The sequence below is a fragment of the Bos grunniens genome, chromosome 6 (assembly GCF_055505025.1).
Source record: "Bos grunniens cultivar Pamir isolate PY7600 chromosome 6, Bosgru_T2T1.0, whole genome shotgun sequence".
In the NCBI taxonomy this organism is placed as follows: Eukaryota; Metazoa; Chordata; class Mammalia; order Artiodactyla; family Bovidae; genus Bos; species Bos grunniens.
Window position 1 is genome coordinate 95,359,934 of NC_141170.1, and position 24,140 is coordinate 95,384,073.

The following is a 24,140-nucleotide window of genomic DNA, read 5'->3' on the forward strand; positions in this document are numbered from 1 at the left end:
TTTTCTAACGACTCTTCAATGAGAAACTACCAATAATACCATCAAAGGAACAGGTTAAACAACAATCCAGAAGGATGGTTGCCTCTTGGCTGAGTCAACAAATGCTATCTTCCTACATGCTAAATGTACAACAACAGTCTAATTCCAGTTTTTCAAGGCTACCTTCAAGTCAAAGATCAATAAGGAACATTCAGAAGTCTAGACCATTCTAAAAAACCAGGACCATGTACATTTTTGAATCCTGATTTCATACTGCTGCTGCTGCTAAGTCACTTCAGTCGTGTCTGACTCTGTGCAACCCCACAGATGGCAGCCCACCAGGCTCCTCTGTCCCTGGGATTCTCCAGGCAAGAACACTGGAGTGGGCTGCCACTTCCTTCTCCAATGCATGAAAGTGAAAAGTGAAAGTGAAGTCGCTCAGTCGTGTCCGACTCTTAGCGACCCCACGGACTCCAGCCTACCAGGCTCCTCCATCCATGGGAGTTTCCAGGCAAGAGTACTGGAGTGGGTTGCCAGTGCCTTCTATTAGTGTTTTAATGCTGAGCCAATATTATAAGTTTTGTGTCATTGCCTAAAAGTTACAACAAATGTAACCCACAACATAAAGCTAGAGTGATATTTACTTGGAGTCAATATTGACTCCAAGTCCATGACTTGGACTCCATGGACTTGGAGTCATATTGCCCGGACACAAATCACTTCTCCTCCAGTTACCCACCATGCTGTACTGTGCTGTGCTTAGTCACTCAGTTGTGTCTGACTCTGCAACCCCATGGACTGCAGCCCACCAGGTTCCTCTGTCACTGGGGATTCTCCAGGCAAGAACACTGGAGTGAGTTGCCATGCCCTCCTCCAGGGGATCTTCCCAACCAAGGGATCAAACCCAGGTCTCCCGCATTGCAGGTGGATTCTTTACTGTCTGAGCCACCAGGGAAGCCATATTATTGACTTACCATTATCTAAATTATTTTCTTGTTTACTTAACTTTCAGTTAAGGGGATTTTCAAGATGAGAGGGTCTTCTACCATCTGTGATCCCCTTCCATCTGCCTTCACAGAGCAACCCCCTCACTGGACCACCAGATGTCACTGTTTCTGACAGTTTCCAACTTCTTGACCATCTTAAGATGACATGCTGTTTCAAAGGAAAGGTGTGTGAAGTTTCAAGGAGAGGAAATGTTTTAATACTATGGGATTTTCAATAAAATTTCCCAAAAGCCATATACAATCATTTTAAAAAATATTTTTTCATGTATTACTCAAGGAGTTCATGTTACACTTACCACTTCTGAGATGAAGCTGATGATAATGATCTGAGAATGACTTCTAAATGGAACATTTTGGATTTTATTCAGTAGTTGCTGCTGCTGCTGAGTCACTTCAGTCGTGTCCGACTCTGCATGACCCCATAGACGGCAGCCAACCAGGCTTCCCCATCCCTGGGGTTCTCCAGGCAAGAACACTGGAGTGGGTTGCCATTTCCTTCTCCAGTGCATGAAAGTGAAAAGTGAAAGTGAAGTCGCTCAGTCATGTCTGACTCAGCGACCCCATGGACTGCAGCCCACCAGGCTCCTCCGTCCATGGGATTTTCCAGGCAAGAGTACTGGAGTGTGTTGCCCTTGCCTTCTCCGATTCATTAAACCATTCAACAAAAGCCACTTTCATCAGTGGCCATGTTTAAAATACTTAATAGAAAACTAAATTAAGTTGAAGGTGGATATCACCACTAGCTGGGCTTCCCTGGTGGCACAGATGGTAAAGAATCCACCTGCAATGGGGGAGACCTGGGTTCTATCCCTTGGTTGGGAAGATCCCCTGGAGGAGGACATGGGAACTCACTCCAGTATTCCTGCCTGGGAGAATCCTGATGGACAGAGGTGCCTAGAAGGCTACAGTCCATGGGTCACAAAGACTAATGACTGAGTAACGAACCACAGCACAGCACAGTATCACCACTAGATAGAGGCTAATGACAGACAAGAGTTACAAATGGCTCAAACCTATTTAAGAGTGGCAAATGTTATTTAAACAAGGAGAAATATTATGCTATGAAAGGGCAGCAAAGGAAAAGATATCTGTTGATAGGGGATTAGGAAGAATAATATGGAGGAGAAATATTTGCATGAAATCTTAAAGAACAATTAGTATTTGACATAAGAAAACAGGCTGGTGATGATTTTTATGTGCAAAGATATTTTTACTTAAAATAGTAAGAGGTTCATTTAGTCTCATGTAGGACATATAATAGAAAGTGATAAGAAAAAAAACAGTGAAACTGTATGTTGGGATTTGACTGAGTACCAGGGAATAAGCTTTAGAAGAGTAGCAAAAATAAAGTGAACACTAGAGATTTGTATAGAGTGTTTGAATCCTGGTTTAGGCTTTGAACTATTTAAACTTAGACCAAACACCTCCTACCCCTTTCTGAAAAAGAGAGAGACAGAGAAGTAGAGAAAGGCAGTGGTGGTGAGTTTCTTGAGCTGCAGTCAGTTTTTTGATTGAGAAACCTGGACAAATAGCACTGTTGGGAAGTTGAAAAGGTTGAGGATAATTCACTGTATGGCACTCAGAACCTGTAAGCTGTTCCTCTACTTTAATCTGTAGATGATAGTTCTTCTGTTATCAGAAATCATATTTTTTTTGAGTGGAAAGTGAGAGACAAATCAAAGGTGTGTAAGAACAGATTCTCTCTTTTTCCCTGAAAGCATGTGGAGACCTGCCTTGGGACAGACACCTTGTGTCTGTGGTTGAGCCAGGCATTTGTGTAAGTGGAGCAAGTGGCCTGTAGACTCCCGATACATTCTCAGAGGTGCTTAAGTATTTGCTGAGATGCTTAACCTGCAATGGTCAGCCTTAAGCCATAGGTATCCCTTTCATGTTTCCACAGAAGGTTCTCCAGTTCTCCCATTATAGTAATTAGGCTCTTTACCACTTTCACAAACTCAGAAAATGTTCTCTGTTTTGAGAATTTTCAGAAGCCTGCTCTTTTTGTTTTTAAGAATCAAAAGCAATTCATTATTGCTTTCTCTTTAAGGAGATCTTATGGTTACATATTTTGTCTTTTCAATTAAAAAGTAATTATAGATCATGTGAACCAAATAGTCCAAACAGAGGCTGGAAAAGAGAAAATCTTCACACTCCTTTTGGAATGGTATGGCTGCTCTCATATTGCCTTTAGTATCTTGCAATGATTCACTTTTCCTTTGTCCTGAAAGACAAAGTTTTGCCTTCTTTTCAGCGACTATTCTGGAATATTGTAACTGAACTACTAACTCATTTTTTCTCTCTCTGGGATATTTCTCGTCACAGACTAGATTTTCTTTTCTGAATTTCATATCTACCTCTATTTCCTTGAACCAAGCTAAACACTTCATTTCATCCCCATTTCAGCTTTTTATAACACATAACCTGTTATTCTACTCCCAATTTGCTCTGCTTTAACCAAACTGCCCACCTTTAGGAGTTTGAATCTTCCTTTATTTTCCTCATCATTTTACTCTTAATTTTGTTACTTGTGCCACTGTAATATCTATAGTGAAAAAGGCACAAAGAGTCTCCAAGTTTGAAAATTACTTTTATGGCTATTGTTGCTAAGGCAACCACTTCACTGTATCCTTGTTTTATTTAGCACATAGAGTCCTTTATGAGCTAGATTTTGAAGAATCACTGTTAGATTTCTTGTCTCCTTATCTTTTTCTTTTAGAAAGCTGGACATCCATCTCAAGAAGAAGTTAAGGAAAACAGTAACTTCCCTGAGCATCAACTCTGAATATGCAGAGCTTATGAAACACCCAGAGGTAAGTGGAGACACTTGCTAGAGAAATATTTGGAATAAGAGCTGGGGAACTCATATATTTCTCACTGAATTTTTACATGAGCCTAAAGGAGCTAACCTTTATGAATATTATTTAAGCTTTATTTTTCAACTTAAAAAATGGTGGTGGCCTGTCTCACCAAATTATTCTTTATAACCGTATCCATTCTTTGCCATGATAGCAGAATATTCTTCCCCATAAATATGTTTATGTTACTATACTTTAGGAAATGTTACACAATTATGAAAATGCTATACAATTATATATTTGTATATTTATATTAACATGCTACACACATTCATTTAAAATTTACCTTGCATGGTTTCCATTTACTTCAGTTAACTGCCCAGATGCTGGTTTGGTTCCTTTTCCTGTCAAATTCTTTCAGAGAAAACCACAGAAATCTAAGACCATGTATCTAACATTGAAAAAAAAAAATAGGTGTTTGTTTATTACAGTGACTTCTTATGAAACAAATCACTACTTTCAGCCTTTAGCTGCCCAGATTTTTATATATCTGCTTCAAAGAGCCAGAGGCAGACAAGATTAAAGACAAATGAAATAAGCCTTCTTCAGTTATCCCTAAGCGTGTGTGAGTGTTCCCCACGGACAGGTGGCTACTTGCGGTGTGGAAGTTCCTTCTGGCATCTTCATTGCACATCCCACCATCTTCATTGCACATCCCACCCTCTATTATTCCCCTTCATCGGTTTGTATGCTCAGCAGGCAGGGGTAGTGGGTATTTCTGCTCACTGCATCTATCTATTTTTGCACAGATGAATATTTAGATAAACTGGCAGGTCCTTGTTAAAACTGCATGCTCAGCCGCTCAGTAATGTCTGACTTTTTGTGACCCCATGGACTGTAGCCTGCCAGATTCCTCTGTCAACGGGATTTTCCCAGAACGAATACTAGAGTGGATTGCCATTTCCTTCTCCAGGGGATCTTCCTGACCCAGGGATCAAACCGAGTCTCCTGTGTCTCCTACATTGCAGGCAGATTCTTGGCTGCTGAGCCACCTGGAAAGCCCATTAAAACTGCGAAGGAGTTGATATTGGTCCATTCTAACCCTTCTTTAATTCATCTGTGACACACCTGCCCACCGTCTTTACACTGTCTACTGCCAACCTCTCTCCCACCACCCACAAAACAGGGACCCACACACTTTACTTGTCATACAGTCAACTATCCTGCAATACAATTACAATAGCGCATTTGCCTTCATTTAAATTTTTATTTTTCAATTCCAGAAAAATTTCATGTCACTTGCTACTTTGAACTTGGTCCTATATGAGCCTTTCATATACACTAACATATCAGTGAGATTGTGGAAAATGGTTTATCTACATTTTTAAAAAAATCACTGTTCTGAAATCTTTTTTAGAGGCTAGCATATGTACGCACCCACACAAACAGTTTTCCCCTTCTCTTCCCACCCCTACTCTAAAATTTGAGAATCTATTATGTTTGGGTGGTTTGTGGGAAAAGCCAGCTTCTAATTACTTTTGCTTTAGTTTTCTTTGAAGTTGCACAGGGGTGTGTAATGTTCTCTGAGTGCCTTCCCACTCCTGATCCCCAACCATTCCCAGGGAGTGATAAACCCCAGATATGGTTGTGCATTTCCCAGAGCTGATAGATACATAGGGATGTGTCTCAGCATCTAGTCTTTAAGGGCTTTACCTGACTCTGCCTTTCTGTTACCTCTTAACCTCCTTGTTCCTTAATGTACACCAGCTCCCCTTCTTTCCATCCTCTGTGGAGACATCTAGCAGCATTTACTACGGTTGTGCCTCAGGCACTGTTGAGCATTGGCATGATGACAGAAAAGAAAATTTGGTCCCAGGCTTAATGAAACTAACAGTATAATTGGAGAGAGGGACATAAATAGGTATTTGCAATGGGTTGTACAACAATAGGGCTAAGTTCAGAGGATTATAAAAGCTGCCTAATTCATGGAAAGTGAATTAGAACTAGCCAGAAAACCTGGGGACTTGGTCAGAAATGACCTGTGCAGAGGGAACAGTAGATGCAAAGGCCCAGGGGTGAGCTGATGGGAGCCAGTGGGCAATTGGTGGGAGCAAGAGGTATTTCTCTATGCCAGGCTTTTCTTTTCACCATGAGAAATGCTTATTAGTAGTTAGTTTCAGTATAATTTTAATACAGTTATAAATTCTACACAAAAAATTATTTTCAAGGTGGAGTATTCATGGGGCATAGGTACTTCTTCACCCTCAATAACTCGTTTTCTCCAACTGAAGTTGTTATAAAATAATCATCAAGTAGAGAGGCTCTTTTGTTTTGGGTTGTGCTTATTCCAGTGCTGTGGGTGTAAATTTGGATAGCTGAAATAAGGTAGTGAGATGTGGGCTATGGGTTATCAAATTGAATCTGTACAAGTAAAGTGTAGAGAGAGAATCCATAAAATGCAGTTCTGAAATTAATCAGTCCATTGTAGGGCTTTATAATGATAAGAGCCAGCATTTGCATTATTTAAGCATTATTATTGGCAGATGGACCACACTGTGCTTCAAACAGGACTCACCCTAATAGAGAATAAGATTAATCACTTATTGAAATAGTAAGGGTTGCACTAGAGCAGAGCAAATGAAAATCAATCTCAAGAGAAGCCAAATGGGTATTAAATGGGCCAATACCATAAGTGAATCCTCCCCCTTTTCAATCCCCAAATGCAAATGGCAAGTTGTTTTAAGGCACAGTCTAATCTCTTTTGCATCTGTTCTCTAAAGCCTTGTGTTAGACAGATATTTTGCTGCAGAACTGGCAGGAAAATGAAAATCTAGCAGTGAAATTGAATCAAAGAATTATGAAATTTGATAATCATTTTTCCCCATTTTTGTATTTTTTATGTCAATTTCCTGACTTTGAGGAAGAACAACAGCAGTAAAGCCACACAGTTGTCATTAATGGAAAATGTTACCTTCTTTCAAGGCCGTTTTCTCAATAAAAGTGTACTGGAAACCTGTGAAAAAGGAACACAGATCCTGAAAAACAGAGTACCTGAGTACCAGATCCCTATCCTTGACTAAGCACAGACCACTGTGTGCATTCCCAAAGGCAAAAGCTATGTACACAAGTAAGATGGGATTAACATTTAACACTCCATTGCTAGAGGGAACATTACTCCAAACCCCAATTTAGTTTCCCAGAAAGCTAGGCTGAACCATGTGGAAACATCTTGTTGCTTTGACATAGATGCCTTTTACTTAAAACCAAATTTCTTCAAAGGAACTTTGTGTCTCACTTAAGCTTCTTCTGAATCTTGACTCTTCACATTGTAACTGTGATGAAGCTGGCCTAGAAAGATGAAATCAGCAGCAAGAGGAAGCCTGAAGAAATGCAAAGGAGCTGGGACAGAGATGCTAGGACTTATCTTAAATATTACTTTCTTGTAACATACCGGCACTCTACCCTTCTGGAAGGAAGAGCATTCAAAGACCAGAAAGACACATTTATCCTCTTCCAGGTTTGCTTATATCCAGGTTTGCTTATACCTTTGTCAACAAAGTACCCTCAGTTCCTAACTGTGACCACCCTCAGGGCAAGAAGCAAAGCAAATCCTTGTCTCTGTCCCTTCAAGACTATTGGAGTATAAGATGAGGATTTAGGAATTAGTGGTTATCAAAATTTCTGTGACCTGGTTAGGTTTGCATAAGAACTAGCATTGACTCAGCATCTCATGTTGGGGCCTATGCACCAGACTTCCCCACCTCCATACTTCTGGTTCATAGCATGTCAGAACTGGAAGAGACGTGAAAAGGTAGAAAGGTAGTCTAGCTAACAAAATACTTAGATCCCTTTTACTGCATTCTTGCAAGGTGTTTACAGTTTCTCCTTAAATACTTCTTGAAGAGTGAATGAAGATGGGAAAGATGAAAGAGAAAGGACATTTCCGGGTATTATATAGCAGGCCTTGTGTGAATGATGTATGTATTCTAGCATTTAAAACTTGAATAAGTTCTGTGAGTCCCTGTTGCAGTCAGTAAAAATTAACATATAAGAAAAGTTCAGTCTGCTGAGAGGTACAAGTATAAACAGTCATGCTTGGATTAGATATCCAGTCTTTCCAGACCCCAAAGCTCATTCTTTTTACACAGCAACTTTTACATTTTAATCTAGGGAATACTCATACTTGACATATTTAAAGGTATTATTGAAAAGGGGTGATGAAGCAATTTAGGGAAACACTGGGTTGAATGGTTGTGAATACATTCTTTTTACTGCACATGAAGTTCACAGTCTTTGATGCGTTGATGTTCTCTGTTTCTTTCACATGTGATAACAACTTTCCAGATTTATTAACATTTTATGCAACCTTCACAATGGCCCTATGATCATGTACTGTTACCCCATTTTACATAGCAGGAGCAGGGTGGGTTGTTTTGCTTTTAGTCACCCAGTTGGTGATAGTAAAGCTGTGATTTTGAATCTGGAGCGTGAGACTCAGAAGTCTGAACTCTTACCCAGTACACAGCACTGGTCCTCTCTGTGGCATTTGATGCGTCCTTAGCTTACCTGTCACAAGCAACCTGAGGAACTACTGTTCCTTGAGCCAGCTCCAGTGGCCAGTGCAATTCCAGAGAAATCTTCAAGGACAGGAAATGTACCAGCGTATCCAATAAAATCCATGTAGGCTAACACCGACTGTGAGGTAGACACTCATTAATATTTCATGAAGTAACTGACCATTCTGGCCATAAATTACGTTAATAGCTATATTTTCAGAAGTTAAAACTACTATGGTAAACATTAAAGAGAGAAAATTTAATGTAATTATTATTTAAGGAAGCAAAATTTTAACTAGTAGCTTATTCTTTGTGATTAAGAACTTATTAATAAAAGTGGAGGCAAGTCCTGATTTGTTTGAAACTTTCAAAACTTTATTTTTGGTTAAAAAAGTGATAGTTCATTTGATAAAGTTAAAGCAAGCCATTCCTATTTCTACAATCTAAAGGCACCCATTTCAAATCTACTTTTATTTAAAATATAGTTAATTACATTATTAGAGCAGTAATTATATATAAGTATATATAATTACATGGCAATTATTATTGAGCTCATGCTAGGTACAAAGTACAATGGAAGCAATTTTCAGAAAATCTCTATGAAGTTGATATTTTATGTTTGTTTTGCAATTGAGGTGCCAGGCTGAAGATTTCTTTGTTTTGTTTTTAAAAACGAGAAAGAGGAAGAGCTGGAATCAAATCTACATATCTTTGAAAGAATGCTTAAATTTGTCTACCTAAAGAAAATTCATGACCTAAATGAAGTCATAATAGTGGATGAAGTGTGTATGTGTGTGTGTATATAATATGTATGTATATATACACACATATATATACATGTTTGTGTACACACATATATAAAAGAATAGACATATACATGTACATAAAATATGTGTATATACATATAAATATATAAACATGTATATGTACACATACATATATATATAAATGAATACATATATATATGTATACATAAAATAACGGCTTACAGGATCATTACAAGGACCTATTAAAAGATCTGCTGCTGGTGATGTAAAGAGAAAGGAGTTGAACTTAATTGAGGATAAGGGAGTAGGTTTACGAATGAAGAGTACTAAATTTAGTTCTAAATACAGTACATTTGTGTTTGTGGCTTCTATGAAATTTACTGATGGAGATATTTGGTGGCCAATTAAAATGTAAATCTGGATTTAGAGGTTTCTTGGGAAGTTCTCAGAATATAGACAGTGGGTAAGACCATAAATTTAATTGCATCATGAGAAATTAGGGAAGAGGAATGAATGTTGGAGTCTAGCAAGAAAGACATCATTAGATATTATACTTTCTTAAAGATTTGTTGACATATAGTTCTATAGACAGTGCACAAAGAGATGTTTGTTACAAGTATGCAGTTCATGCTACATAATTATGCTAATACTTCTTTATTCACAAAAATATGCTAAGGAAAGAAATCATATGTTGTTTTTCTCCTCATATCAAATAAAACTTCAATGAATGCATAAAAGACCAAACCTCAATATCTTTAATTTATTTACAACAAAATATATATAATCAAAGTAAAAACTTAGGTCTAGTTACAGCAACCATGAAAAGGAAATATGACTTTTAAAAAATTTTCCACCAACACTGGAGTGAGATGAACCAAAAGAAAGAGGAACCTAACATACAATATTTTTAGTGTGAAATGCAAATGATAAAACAGTTACACAACCTCTGCCTGAGTGTAGCCTAATCTCAACACGGTAGCCAGGAGTGATGCATTTAAAGCTTAAGTAAGATCTTCTCACTCATCTTAAATCCTTTAGTGGCTCTTCTGGCTTTATCCAGAGTAAAAGCCCAAGTCTTTGCATCCACCTGTAAAGCCTCACCTGAACAGACACCAATCAATCCGCTACCTTCCTTTCTATCTCTCCTTGCTAAGCGTGCTCTAGCTACAGGCTGGTGGGCTACTGTGGAAAATGCCAGGCACGTTTCTTCCTCTGGACCTCTCCCCAGCTGTTCCTTCTGGCTGCAATGCTCTTCTTTTTAGTATCTGCTTAGCTACCTCCCTCACACCTCCAAGGCATTGCTCAAATATCACTTTTTTTTTTTTTTAATAAGTTAGGACAAGGTTTACCCAGACCATCCTATTTAATATTGCCATCTGCTCCCTCCCACCTATGCCAACCTGAATCCCCCTTACCTGACTCAACTTTTTAATCCCTAAACTGTATCTTCTAATATACTAGGTAATTCATGTAATCAGCAAATCAAAGAACCAGCAACTTTAAAATATACCAGTATTTTAAGTAGGAAAAAAAGCTGCCAATCAAATCATGATATGCCATCAACTGTTATATGTACCCAGATATTACAGTCATTAAAAAATGTGAAAAAATTTCTATCTCAGACTTAACAAAATGCGTATTATTATTATGACTCACATTTTTTTCCATCTCCCTATGCTGGGATACAAGATTATAGGAGCAAAGATTTTTATATGTTCTCTTTACTGAAAGACTCCAGGTGCTTAGAACAGTGCTTGGCAAGTTATAGGTTCTCAATAAGTGTTTGTAAAATCAATTGTTAAATTTGTCATTTAGAGAGAGATCACCCTGGACTAAGTAAAGATTAATCAGAGGTATACTGGAAGTCATCCAGGGATTATAAACTGAGAACAAAGTGGCTCAAATACATGTATTACCTCTGGATGAAGAATCAGTTCATGACTTCGGATGGCCACCTTATAAGACTGGGGAGGAGCATATTTGCCGTTGTAGACAGGATAAGTAGAGCATGTTATACGCATTAGTTATTACTGTGTACCAAGTTGCTTCCAAACTTAACAACTTAAAATAACACACATTTATTGTTTCATAACTTCTGTGAGTTAGGAATGTGAGCACAGCTTAGCTGGGCCTTTGTTTTGGGATCTCTCACACGCTGCAGTCAAGGTATTGCCTGTCCAATTAAAATAAATAAATTTATACTAAAAAAAAAGATATTGTCTGACCATGTTGCTGTTGCTGCTAAGTCAGACAATGTCTCTTCAGTTGGGTCTGACTCTTTGTGACCCTATGGACTGCAGTCCCCCACCAGACTCCTTTATCCATGGGATTCTCCAGGCAAGAATACAGGAGTGTGTTGCCGTGCCCTCCTCCAGGGCATCTTCCCAATCCAGGGACTGAACCTGTGTCTCATGTCTCCTGCATTGGCAGGCAGGGTCTTTACTACTAGCACCACATAGGAAGCCCTTGCCTGACCATAGTCATCTCAAAGCTTGACTGGGGAGGAATGTGCTCTCAAGATTATATGACTGTTGGCAGGATTCACTTTCTCATGGGTCACTGGGCTGATAACCTTAATTAATACTTTGCTGGTTATTGGCCAGAGGTCCTCCCTCAAGTGGGCCTGTAAGGTATAGCACCTTGCTTTATTGAAGTGTGCAAATCAAGAAGACAATAGAAAGAATCTACTGACAATCCTGAAGTTTCAATCTTCAGTAATAGAATCATAGAAATGACATACAGTCACCTTTGCCATATTCTCTTGGTTAGAAGAGAGTCCTTACATTCAAGGGGGAGGATTATACAAGGACATGACTATTAAGAGGTGAAAATCACTGGGGACCATCTTAGAAGTCTGCCGACATTATGTGAAAGCATCTGGAATTGTATGTTGAAGAAGGGCATGTTTGTCTGTGGAGGACCTGAGGAGTACGCTTTAGTAGACACATCCCAGAGTGGATATTAAGTGATGTTCTTAAGTGGGAACTCCCATCTTTCACTTTCCTTCACAATGGTGGGTTTCTGATCATAATACCTCTCTGACCACAGCTGATGGGATAGAAGGTAGACGTCTGACTCAAGACAGTTAAATTCTACTCCATAATTTTTGACTTTGGACTAACAGACTCTAGTTCAGTATTGCTTGGAGAGATGCTATAATCTTGGGAACTGTGACTTGATCTCATCTGTCACACAAAATGCGAAGCCAGAAAAAAAAGATTTGCAGAGAAGAAAGGACAAAGATGTTTAGAGAACCACCGAAACAAAAATAGAATGTCTGATGGATACTCTGTTCACATTTCCAGGCATTCTATAATAAGCTTTCACAACCCCCTTCTATTTTGTTGTAAATTTCCACTTCCTTTTTAACTAAAACAAGCTCAAGTTGGTTTTGCAACTTGCAGCCAGAGTTCTTACTAATTATCTCTTTTTGAAGACCTTCAAAGTACCCTTGTTACTGTGACTATGAATATAACACATTATGGTGATGTTTTGTAATAAAGATGTAAGGAAACTTGAAGAGAAGCAAAGAAGGCCTTAAGCCTTCAGTCCAAATTACAGAATGATTTAAATTTTTGGCAAAGTGGCTTTTATTTCACTCCTTCAATCTTTATAAGATTTTTAAAGAAAGCATGTCATGTAGGGATACGTTTATAACACCCTCTGTGGAACCAAAGAGGCAGGAGTTTGAATGGTGAGAGTTGTCTTAAAGCACATCTAAAGCACAATGGCATCTGTCTAGTCATCTCTTATTCATGGCAATGCAATTGTTTACTCAAAAACCTGAAACAAAAGGAAAATAGCAAGCTATAACCCTAGACTCTTAAAATATGGGCTGAAACTAATAAAATAATATTATTATGGTTGAGTGCTATTTGTAACAATGCTTTTGTAGAGCTTTTTTCTGTTTTGCTGCAGTGCAAAAGAAAAAAATCACAGCATATTCTAGGAATCTGGAAATACCTAGACTATAAAAGAATGAGTAATAAATGAAGTGTTGTCTGCATTGCACTTCCTCCATATAAGTTGTTTAATCAGCCTCTAATCTTATTCCGGGATACCATTAAACACCCAGTCACCTCTTAATGCAGCACTGAGCCAAGGGCTCAGTTTGGACCCTTTTTAGTGAAATGTCAGTTCTCTTTCCCTTCTTTCTTGTCTTGGCTTGAACAGGACTTATATATGTGGCTCCTGTTTCATGCTCAGTTTCTGTAATGCACAGTGATACCTCACCCCACATGCAGTAATCCTAGTGACTTCATGCCAAGCTAAAGTTTTGGGTGGACTCCGGGAGTTGGTGATGGACAGGGAAGCCTGGCGTGCTGCAGTTCATGGGGTTGCAAAGAGTCAGACACGACTGAGAGATTGAACTGAACTGAACTGAACTGAAAGTAAAATATTAAAATAGAGGATAAACCCCATGTAGAATACCTGCAGAACTCAGGGAGTTAGTTATGTTAGAGAACTTTCCCCTTTGTTCACATTCTCAGCTAGGACAAAAGCATTGTCCTTGTTTGCTGGAGGAACTCTGCCAAGCCAAAAGTGATAATTTCAGGTAACAGATCTTTCACTAACTGTATGTTCCTGAGCAAGGACAAAGGTTTCATAAGAAAAATCTCTGGGCTTGATTCACTGATGATTGATGTAATCACACTTGTGGAAAAACTGGCCATCTGTGAGTGGCATCCGCTGGGGTGTGTAGGTGTGAGTGGGTTGTACACAGGCCTCCTGGGCAAATCCTGCCGAGCTGTCTTCAGCTCAGAGACTAAATAAAGATGAGAAACTTCCATGCGACATTGAGATAGAGCCATTGTAAGACCAGAAAATATTGTCAGCTTCATCACAAATCAGAATTGTTATGAAACATAGCAATACCTCTATAATACAGTAATGCCTTGAAGCATATGATGAAAGTCTGTAAATTCACAATTTTCTCCCAACTTCCAATGCTGCCACCTTAGTTTCAGATAATTTCATGTACCCACCACTGTAGACGTTCATGTGTCCACCACTGTAGGTGTTCATGTGTCCATTGCTGTAGACGTTCTCACAGTTGTGCCTAACTGCAGTTTCCAGTATTTCTCACTCAGATTGCAAGGTTCTGCCAGATTAGTCACCGTTTATGAGAACTGTTTCACAATTCAGGGCCACAGTTTACTTGTGAAGAATGTTGATGGCATCAGACACAAGGCTCTTCTTGTGTCAACCCCCACCATTCCTCCTCCTTTTACTTCACTGTCTTTTTCTTCACTTGTTCATTTCTCCCTTCTCCTCCCCAGTATAGATAAACACACTCTATTAACTTTATAAAATCTGGAAAAACATCTGAGTTCTAAAAGCCATCTGGCCTAGAGGGTTTTAGATGATAGATTTAGGACCTGTACACGTTTTACTATAAATTACTAGTATTTCTAAAGCTGTGACTGCTTTCTCTTCTCCATTAACATGTTACATTTTTGTCCAAAAGTCCTTTTCAAAAACTCTTTGTACTTTTTTTTCAGAAAAATTTATTTGAAAATTAATAGCCTTCCCTCCCCCCACAAACTTAAACTGTAATTCTACACTGTTCTCACAAAGTAAGAAATAAAAATGAAAACCGCTGGCCCCTCTATCCAGTGCTATTCACCAGAATAATGACTATAAAGATTTGGGGTTTGGCATTTGCTTTGTATTTGCACAAATAATATGTGCCCATGCATTACGTATGCTCTAAAATATCCATATATTTATGAAAGTGAAATCATAACTTTGAAAATACCTTTTTTTGATTTTGACATTCTATTATAATCATCTTGGGGCTTCCCAGGTGGCTCAGATGGTAAAGAATCCACATGCCAATGCAGGAGACGCAGGTTTCATCCCTGGGTCGGGAAGATCCCCTGGAGGAGGAAATGGCAAAGTATTCTTGCCTGGAAAATTCCATTGACAGAGGAGCCTGGCAGGCTACAGTCCACGGGGCCACAAAGAGTCAGCCATGACTGAACAATTAAACAGCAGCAGCAGCAGCAGCAGTGTGATCATCTTTTTAGCTTACTACCAACAGATCCACTCAGTTCTTTTTCAAGACAGCTCAGTATTCCAATACTGCATTTGTGGCATAATTTACTTCATTGTTTCCCCATGGATAAACAAAATAAACTGCCTAAACAACCTTAAACATATATTTTTTACTGATGAGGATAGATTTATAAATGTAAACCTGCTTAGTCAGAGATACTTAAATTTTAAATGTTAATTAAATGCTAATTTTAAAATGAATTTCAAAAGATTATATCTATTTATATGCTCACAAACAGTAAATTAAAGAGCCTGCCACTTTGCCAGAGCTTGATGTTATAAAACTTTTTATCTCTTGCCAATCTGATAAGTGGAATATGCCTCATCCTTATTTATATTTGCATTTTCATGATTAGTGCTCTGGTAGACCATATATAAATATAAATATATATATATTTTTTCTGCTCCTATCTTCTTCCTCTTCCTCATTTTTCTTGAATTTCTGGTTTCTTTTTCAGGGACTTCCTTTTTCACTTCTTTTTCTTATTAATTTTTAAGAACATATTGTAAAGTACAAATGTCAACTCTTATCTATCATTTATGAAATGAAATTCCTGTAGATTTTCTATGACCTCTTAACATTTTTATGTTCATCATGGATACTTTCTTGTGACTAACACAGTCAAACCTCTCTATTTTCCGCTGTTTATGGTATATAGGTATCCTGTTTTATTTAGAAATTCCATTTCTGTTCAAACATACATGTAGTTTTTCTCCAATATTTTTCAAGTACTTTTAATTTTTTTTAATTTATATTTTTAATTTCTCTTGACTTTGAATTTTTCAAATAGTATGATGATTTAGTTTTTAAAGCAGCAAATGTGCCTGCTCAGTCATTTCAGTTGTATCTGACTCTTTGTGACCCTATGGACTGTAGCCCACCTGGCTCCTCTGTCCGTGGGATTCTCCAGGGAGGAATATTGGAGTGGGTTGCCATGCCCTCCTCCAGGAGATCTTCCTAACTCAGAGACTGAACCTACATCTGCGTCTCCTGCATTGCAGGAAGATTCTTTACCACTGAGCCACTGTTAAACAATTGAACTTCCACAGGTGAACTAATCTAGACACAGACCTTACACCCTTCACAAAAATTAACTCAAAATGAGTCATAGACATAAATGTAAAACACAAAACTATAAAACTCCTAGAATATACCACTGGAGAAAATCTAGATGACTTTGAGTGTGGTAATGACTTCTTACTAACCTAGACAGCATATTAAAAAGCAGAGACATTACTTTGCCTACAAGGGTCCATATAGTCAAAGCTATGGTTTTCCAATAGTCATATATGGATGTGAGAGCTGGACCATAAAGAAAGCTGAGTGCCATAGAATTGATGCTTTTGAACTGTGGTGTTGGAGAAGACTTGAGAGTTCTGTGGACTGCAAGGAGATCCAACCAGTCCATCCTAAAGGAAATCAGTCCTGAATATTCATTGGAAGGACTGATGCTGAAGCTGAAACTCCAATACTTTGGCCACCTGAAGTGAAGAACTGACTCATTTCAAAAGACCCCAATGCTGGGAAAGATTGAAGGCGGGAGGAGAAGGAGACAACAGAGGATGAGCTGGTTGGATGGCATCACCAACTCAATAGACAGGAATTTGAGTAAACTCCGGGAGTTGGTTATGGACAGGGAGGCCTGGCGTGCTGCAGTCCATGGGATCGCAAAGAATTGGACATGACTGAGTGACTGAACTGACTGAACTGAATGACTTCTTAGATATGCCATCAGATAGAACCCATGAAATAAATATGGATAAGCTGAACTTTATTACAATTAAAAACTTTTGATCTGTGAAAGACAATGTCAAGAGCATGGGAAGATAAGTCACACACTAGGAGACCATATCTGCAAAAGGTATATCTAATAAAGAACTGCTATCAAAAATATACTAAGAGCTGTTAAAACTCAACATAAAACAGCCCAATCAAAATACAGGAAAAAATGATACGAACAGTCAGTCACTTTACCAAAGAAGATACAGGGATGGCCAATAAGCATATGAAAAAGATACTTTACATTCTATGTCATCAGGAAAGTGAAAATTAAAGCAACAATGAGATACCACTACACACATATTAGAATGGTCAAAATTGAAAACACTTAAAATACCAAATTCTGGCAAGGATGTGGAACAATAGAAACCCTCATTCCTGGTGGGAATGCAAAATGATACAGCCATTTTGGGAGACAGTTTAGCAGATTCTTTTTTTTATTTTATTTTATTTTATTTTTAAACTTTACAATATTGTATTAGTTTAGCCAAGTATCGAAATGAATCCGCCACAGGTATACCTGTGTTACCCATCCTGAACCCTCCTCCCTCCTCCCTCCCCATACCTTCCCTCTGGGTCGTCTCAGTGCACCAGCCCCAAGCATCCAGTATCGTGCATCGAACCTGGACTGGCAACTCATTTCATACATGATATTTTATGTTTATCTCATACATGATGTTTCAATGCCATTCTCCCAAATCTTCCCACCCTCTCCCTCTCCCACAGAGTCCATAAGACTGTTCTATACATCAGTGTCTCTTTTGCTGTCTTGTACACAGGGTTATTGTTACCATCTTTCTAAATTCCATATATATGCGTCACTATACTGTATTGGTGTTTTTCTTTCTGGCTTACTTCACTCTGTATAATAGGCTCCAGTTTCATCCACCTCATTAGAACTGATTCAAATGTACTTTTTAATGGCTGAGTAATACTCCATTGTGTATATGTACCACAGCTTTCTTATCCATTCATCTGCTGATGGGCATCTAGGTTGCTTCCATGTCCTGGCTATTATAAACAGTGCTGCGATGAACATTGGGGTACATGTGTCTCTTTCCCTTCTGGTTTCCTCAGTGTGTATGCCCAGTAGTGGGATTGCTGGATCATAAGGCAGTTCTATTTCCAGTTTTTTAAGTACAGTTTAGCAGATTCTTAGCTTCTGAGATCAGACGAGATCTGGCACCTTCAGGCTGATATGACCGGAGACCAGTTTAGCAGATTCTTAACAAAACTAAACATTAACCAAATGATCCAGCAATCTCATGCCTTGGTATGTGTCCGAAGGAGTCAAAAACTCTATGCCCACACAAAACCTACCATGAATGTTTATAGCAGCTTTAGTCATAATTACCAAAACTTGGAAGCAACAAAGATGTCCTTCAGTAGGTAAATGGACAAATTCCAGACAAGGGAATATTGTTCAGTGGTAACAAGAAATGAGCTATTAGGTAATGAAAAAACATGGATGAATCTTAAATGCATATTGCTAAGTGAAAGAAGCCAGTCTGAAAAGACCACATACTGTGTGATATCAACTATGTGACATTCTGGAAAATGCAAAACTATAGAGACAGGAAAAATGTCCGTGGCTGTCAGAGGTTAGAGGAGGAATAAACAGATGTATCACAAAGGATTTTTAAGGCAGTGAAAATACTCTGTATGATACCATAATGAAGACTCATGTTATTTTAGACTGTTCAAATTCATGGAATGTATTGCACCAAAAATGAACTTTCATGTAAACTGTGGCCTTTGGGTGATTATGATGTGTGAATGTAGGTTCATCAATAGTAACAAATGTATCAGCCTTGAGGGGAATGTTGATAATGCAAGAGGCTATGCTTATATGGAAACAGGAGGTATATGGGAAATTTCTGTACTTTCCTCTTAATTTTGCTGTGAATCTAATGCAACTTTTTGTGTTTTTTTTTAAAAAGTCTTAATAAAAACAAGTATGCTATGAAAGGAGAACCTGGGACATTCATTCATTTACTCAGCATGCAGGCATTAGATGAATGAGTACTATGTGTCAGACACAGAGAATAAAGTGCACAATAACAATCTTTGCTATAAAACATCTTACTGTCTAGCAAGGTTCAGAAAATTAGTGCACAAAAATAAAGTAGTATGACTCAACACATATACAGAACTGGTATAGTCCAATGACTGCTATTCCATCAAAGGTGAAGTCTGGGAAAATTACCAGTTTATTTGTGGGATGCTATTTCCTCAAACCATTTTGAGAAATTTTCTTCTGAAACTTCCTTTAGAGGTTTTGACACATTGTAAACATTTTTAGTGGGATAGATTTAGAGTTTTAGAATGAATAAATGAAATGACTTTTCAAAATAGTCAACTACTTCTCTATTATTAATTTTTTTGGACAAGATTAAATTATTATGCTATGACTATAGATTTGTTTATGTTTTCGGTTTATTTTCCCTTTATATATTCCCAGACTGTGTTATTGGTATCATGCAACTTCATATTTTCTACAAATTCTTGAAGAGTTAAGTCATTTTATGAAACTTACACAGTGTTATATGTCAATTATATCTCAATAAGGCTTTAAAAAATATGGATGGATTATCTCCTTTTTTGGTGTGAAATATCCCTCTCTCTCCCTTTAAAGGCTTAACTTGCTTTGTGCATATTAATTATCATTGTATGCCAACAACCATGGATTCAAACAAATGCCAACCAAAAATATTTGGAAAAAAATTCTCCAGAAAGTTCCAAAAAGCAAAACTTGAATTTACTGAGTGCCAGCAACTATTTATGTACCATTTATATTGTATTAGGTGTTATCAGTGGTCTAGATATAACTTAAAATATATGGAATGAACAAGGTAGAGATTGTTGTCTTAAAAATACTGCCTAGATAATAGGGGCAACTTGGGAAAGGAATATATGGGAGCTTTCTGTATTATCTTTACAAGTTTTTTGTCAATGTAAAACTATCCTAAAATTAGTGTTTGTTTAATAAAACAGAAAAAATAAAGTATATGGAAGGATGTATATAAGTTATATGCAAATACTATACCATTTTATATAAAGGACTTGACCATCCACAGATTTTGATATATGTGAGGGATCCTGCAACCAGTTCCCCAAGGATATTGAGGGATGACTCAATATAGTATAATTTATTGTTTTATATTTGTTTTAAAAATAGCCATAGCTGACCTTTACACTTTTTAGTTAGCTATAGAGTTGCCATCTTTTAATTGGAGGTTTTGGCCCATGGGGATTTTTTAATCTATATATCTATTAGATTGTTATCTGCAGTTTTATATTGTGCTTTATATTTGATGTATTTTTCTTTTGTATCTTTTCTTTATTCCCTTTGTTTCTCCTTTGTTCCCTTTGTTTCTTGCAAGCATGCTAAGTCACTTCAGTCATGTCTGACTCTTTGTGACACTATGGACTATATAGCCCTCCAGGCTTCACTGTCTATGGATTCTCCAGGCAAGAATACTGGAGTAGGTTGCCATGCCCTCCTCCAGGGGATCTTCCCAACCCAGGGATCGAACCTGCGTCTCTTATGTCTCCTGCATAGGCAGGCAGATTCTTTACTACAAGTACCACCTGGGAAACTCTTTCTCCTCTTACAGTTGGGTTAATTTTACAAAATATTTTCATTCTTTTACTGGTTACCTCTAACTTTTACAGTATAAATATTTAATTTGATATTTTCCTACCCAAATCCAAAGTTTATATCCTCTTTCTGAATGAGATACCTTAGCAATAAAGTTTGGGGACTTTAAATTGAGACATCTCTGAAGAAACATCTCAGCTTCCAGGGTTTTTTTGACATTGACTGAAATTGGGTGGCTGTTGCAACTGCACCTCAGTCCAGCTTCTCCCTCTGCCCAAATTCCACTTTCCTTGCTTCCTCGTAGCAGTCTGCAGAAAGTTTCCTGAACACAAATCATAGCAACTCAGAATGTGCTCCTGGAGAAGCTAACCCACAACACTCAGATTGTCCTCTGAGCAGTTTTATATAGTTTATAACGGTTTTAAAACAGTGGACAGAGGATGAGATGGTTAGATCATATCACTGACTCAATGGACATGAATCTGAGCAAACTCTAGGAGAGAGTGAGGGACGGGGAAGCCTGGTGTGCTGCAGTCCATGGGATCACAAAGAATTGGACACAACTTATCAACTGAACAACAAATAATGGTTTTCACCTATTTGAGCATAAGTGTAGTCTTTACATAATTGACCGTCCCTCGATTATGCCCAAAATAGTCAGCTACTTCTCTATTATTAATTTTCTTTTAGACAAGATTAAATTATTATGCTCTGACTATAGATTTGTTCATGTTTTCTGTTTATTTTCCCTTTATATATTCCCAGACTGTGTTATTGGTATCATGCAACTTCATATTTTCTACAGATTCTTGAAGAGTTAAATCATCTTATGAAACTTATGAAACTCCAAATTATGATTTGGGCTTCCCTGGTGGCTCAGATGGTAGAGTGTCTGCCTACAACATGGGAGACCCGGGTTCAGTCCCTGGGTCTGGAAGATCCCCTGGAGAAGGAAATGGCATTTTGTTTTGACATAAATTCTCCCTTCAGATTTGATGGTCTTACAGCATGAACAAAAAACAGTAAAAGTCCAATTTAAATGGCCAGATTTCTAAGAGATTGTTTAAAGATAAAGTTAATTTTTGTGTTTAACATTATTTACAGAGATTTCATGTTCTGCACAAAGTACACATAACAAGGGCAAATCAGCAATGATACAAAGTGAAATAATTTGATTTCCAACAATAACAGACGGTGGCCACCTGCTGTTTGTGTTAAATAAGGATCGTGTTCAGTAATGCCATCATTTACGAAACGAGAGATAGTTCCCCATTTTCCACAATATGCAGAATAAGCATAAATGAATAAAGACATGACAGGTTTGGTGATTAAAGGAATGGCAAAGTTCCAAATTCACTGCCTTAGGGAATTCATTATAAGTTGTCACTTTGCATCCTAGTGGTACAGGGACAGTCAGTATAGATTAAACACAGCTATTTATAGTTACTGTCCTTTTGACATAAGGACTACCTAGTGGGACAATACCTGCTTGACTTTACAGAAGAAAATGTAAAAGAATAGGCATAAAAACATACTGGAAATTAAAAAGTAGATTAAATATTATTTTACTATATTACATAGTCCAGCACCAGTTGTAACTAAGATGTCAGAATAATGAATGCTTAACAAAGGTCCATCTAGTCAAGGCTATGGTTTTTCCAGTGGTCATGTATGGATGTGAGAGTTGGATTGTGAAGAAAGCTGAGTGCCTAAGAATTGGTGCTTTTGAACTGTGGTGTTGGAGAAGACTCTTGAGAGTCCCTTGGACTGCAAGGAGATCCAACCAGTCCATTCTGAAGGAGATCAGCCCTGGGATTGCTTTGGAGGGAATGATGCTGAAGCTGAAACTCCAGTACTTTGGCCCCCTCATGCGAAGAGTTGACTCATTGGAAAAGACTCTGGTGCTGGGAGGGATTGGGGGCAGGAGGAGAAGGGGACGACAGAGGATGAGATGGCTGGATGGCATCACTGACTTGATGGACGTGAGTCTGAGTGAACTCCGGGAGTTGGTGATAGACAGGGAGGCCTGGTGTGCTGCGATTCATGGGGTCACAAAGAGTCGGACACAACTGAGCAACTGAACTGAACTCAATTCTCCATAACCTAAAAAATGTCTTCTAAATCTAAGTAAATTATTTCTGAAATAAACCTGAATTATTATGCAAATATAATGTGAATCTGAATTAATTCCAAAGGAAGCTATGAATTGAGTGACAAGAATACTGGACTTTGAGATTCTGTTTACCAAGGATACAGTACTGTTCCCCATAGGCAAGTTACTTAACATCCCTGACACTGAATTTCTTCCCTGTAAAATATGTGATACCTAAATTATGGTGTTATTTTAGTGGATCTAGTAAAATTTAGTAAAAGTCTTTCTTCCTAGAACAAACTGGGTGCCTAGCAAATACTTGGTTTAAATCGCAACATTATTTAAAATAAGGAAATATTTATTTATTACCAATTTTCTTCCAAAACAAGAGTGTACTTTACAGTGATGCATAAAATATGACAAAAGAGAATACAGTGGGTCAGAGATGATAGAAACTTTAAACAACGAGGTAGAAAAAAGAGGAGTCAAGATAAGACGACAGTGATAACTACAAGGGCCTACTGGAGACCTCAAATTTAGCTCTTTCTGGAACTCACATACAAAAGTAGATATCATTCGGTACACAGATCTTTGCTCAGTAACAGTAATGATCACCCGCTCTTGATATTAAGAGCTGGCAAAGATTACTCTTGAGGTTGTTCATAAAGAGGACAATGTTGGAAGTAATAAACAGCCTCCTCAATGGTATCCTTAAAATAGATGCAGTGACAACAACTTTATAGAACAATTTCTAGGTGGGTCCCTTTCATTACTCCAAGGAGTAACTCAGTAAACATACTTCTGTGGAGGACAAGCCGAGGGCAAGGCTATTAAGTCTTGCTTATTTTCTGAAGGGTGCTGAGAAATATAGGGGCAAACGAAGCAATTGCATTCTAGGTAACTGGCTTAACACGGGGATATGTTTTAGGATATCTGAAAGCAGGAAGGGCCTGTGCCCTTCACGTCAGTTATCTTGAACACTGTTTTTCTCACAAAGAAATTTTAAACAGGTGAAAAGAGAAGTCAGCTTAAATTGTAATCCTTGGAAAATGCAACAGAAGCTATTTTTTGTTACTCGTTCTTCTCATTTCACAAATGTTTGAGCACTGATTAAGAGCCATATTAAGGGGCTTCCCTGGTGGCTCAGAGGTTAAAGCGTCTGCCTCCAATGCGGGAGACCCAGGTTCGATCCCTGGGTCAGGAAGATCCCCTGAAGAAGGAAATGGTAACCCACTCCAGTACTCTTGCCTGGAGAATCCCATGGATGGAGAAGCCTGGTAGACTACAGTCCATGGAGTCACAAAGAGTCGGACACGACTGAGCGACTTCACTTAAGAGCCACATATTGTACTGGGGATACACGCTTTAGTATTGTAGTTCTGAAAACTATGTTAATGTGTATGTATATGTATATGTCTACATCTGACTCTACATCTGCATTTATGCCTGTGCCTATTTCTAGATCTACATATCTCCCCCAACACATAGATTTCTGGGTAGAAATAT

General features: G+C 38.1%; 1 long non-coding RNA gene across 1 annotated transcript in view; it reads left to right on the top strand.

Annotated features, from left to right (window-relative positions):
• Positions 1-3,638: 3,638 nt before the first annotated feature.
• LOC147371035 (uncharacterized) overlaps positions 3,639-24,140 on the top strand; it is a 45,576-nt gene continuing 25,074 nt past the window's right edge. Inside the window, exon 1 of the long non-coding RNA XR_015165723.1 lies at positions 3,639-3,796. This is a non-coding gene — a long non-coding RNA (uncharacterized LOC147371035). The remainder of the gene's footprint in view (positions 3,797-24,140) is intronic.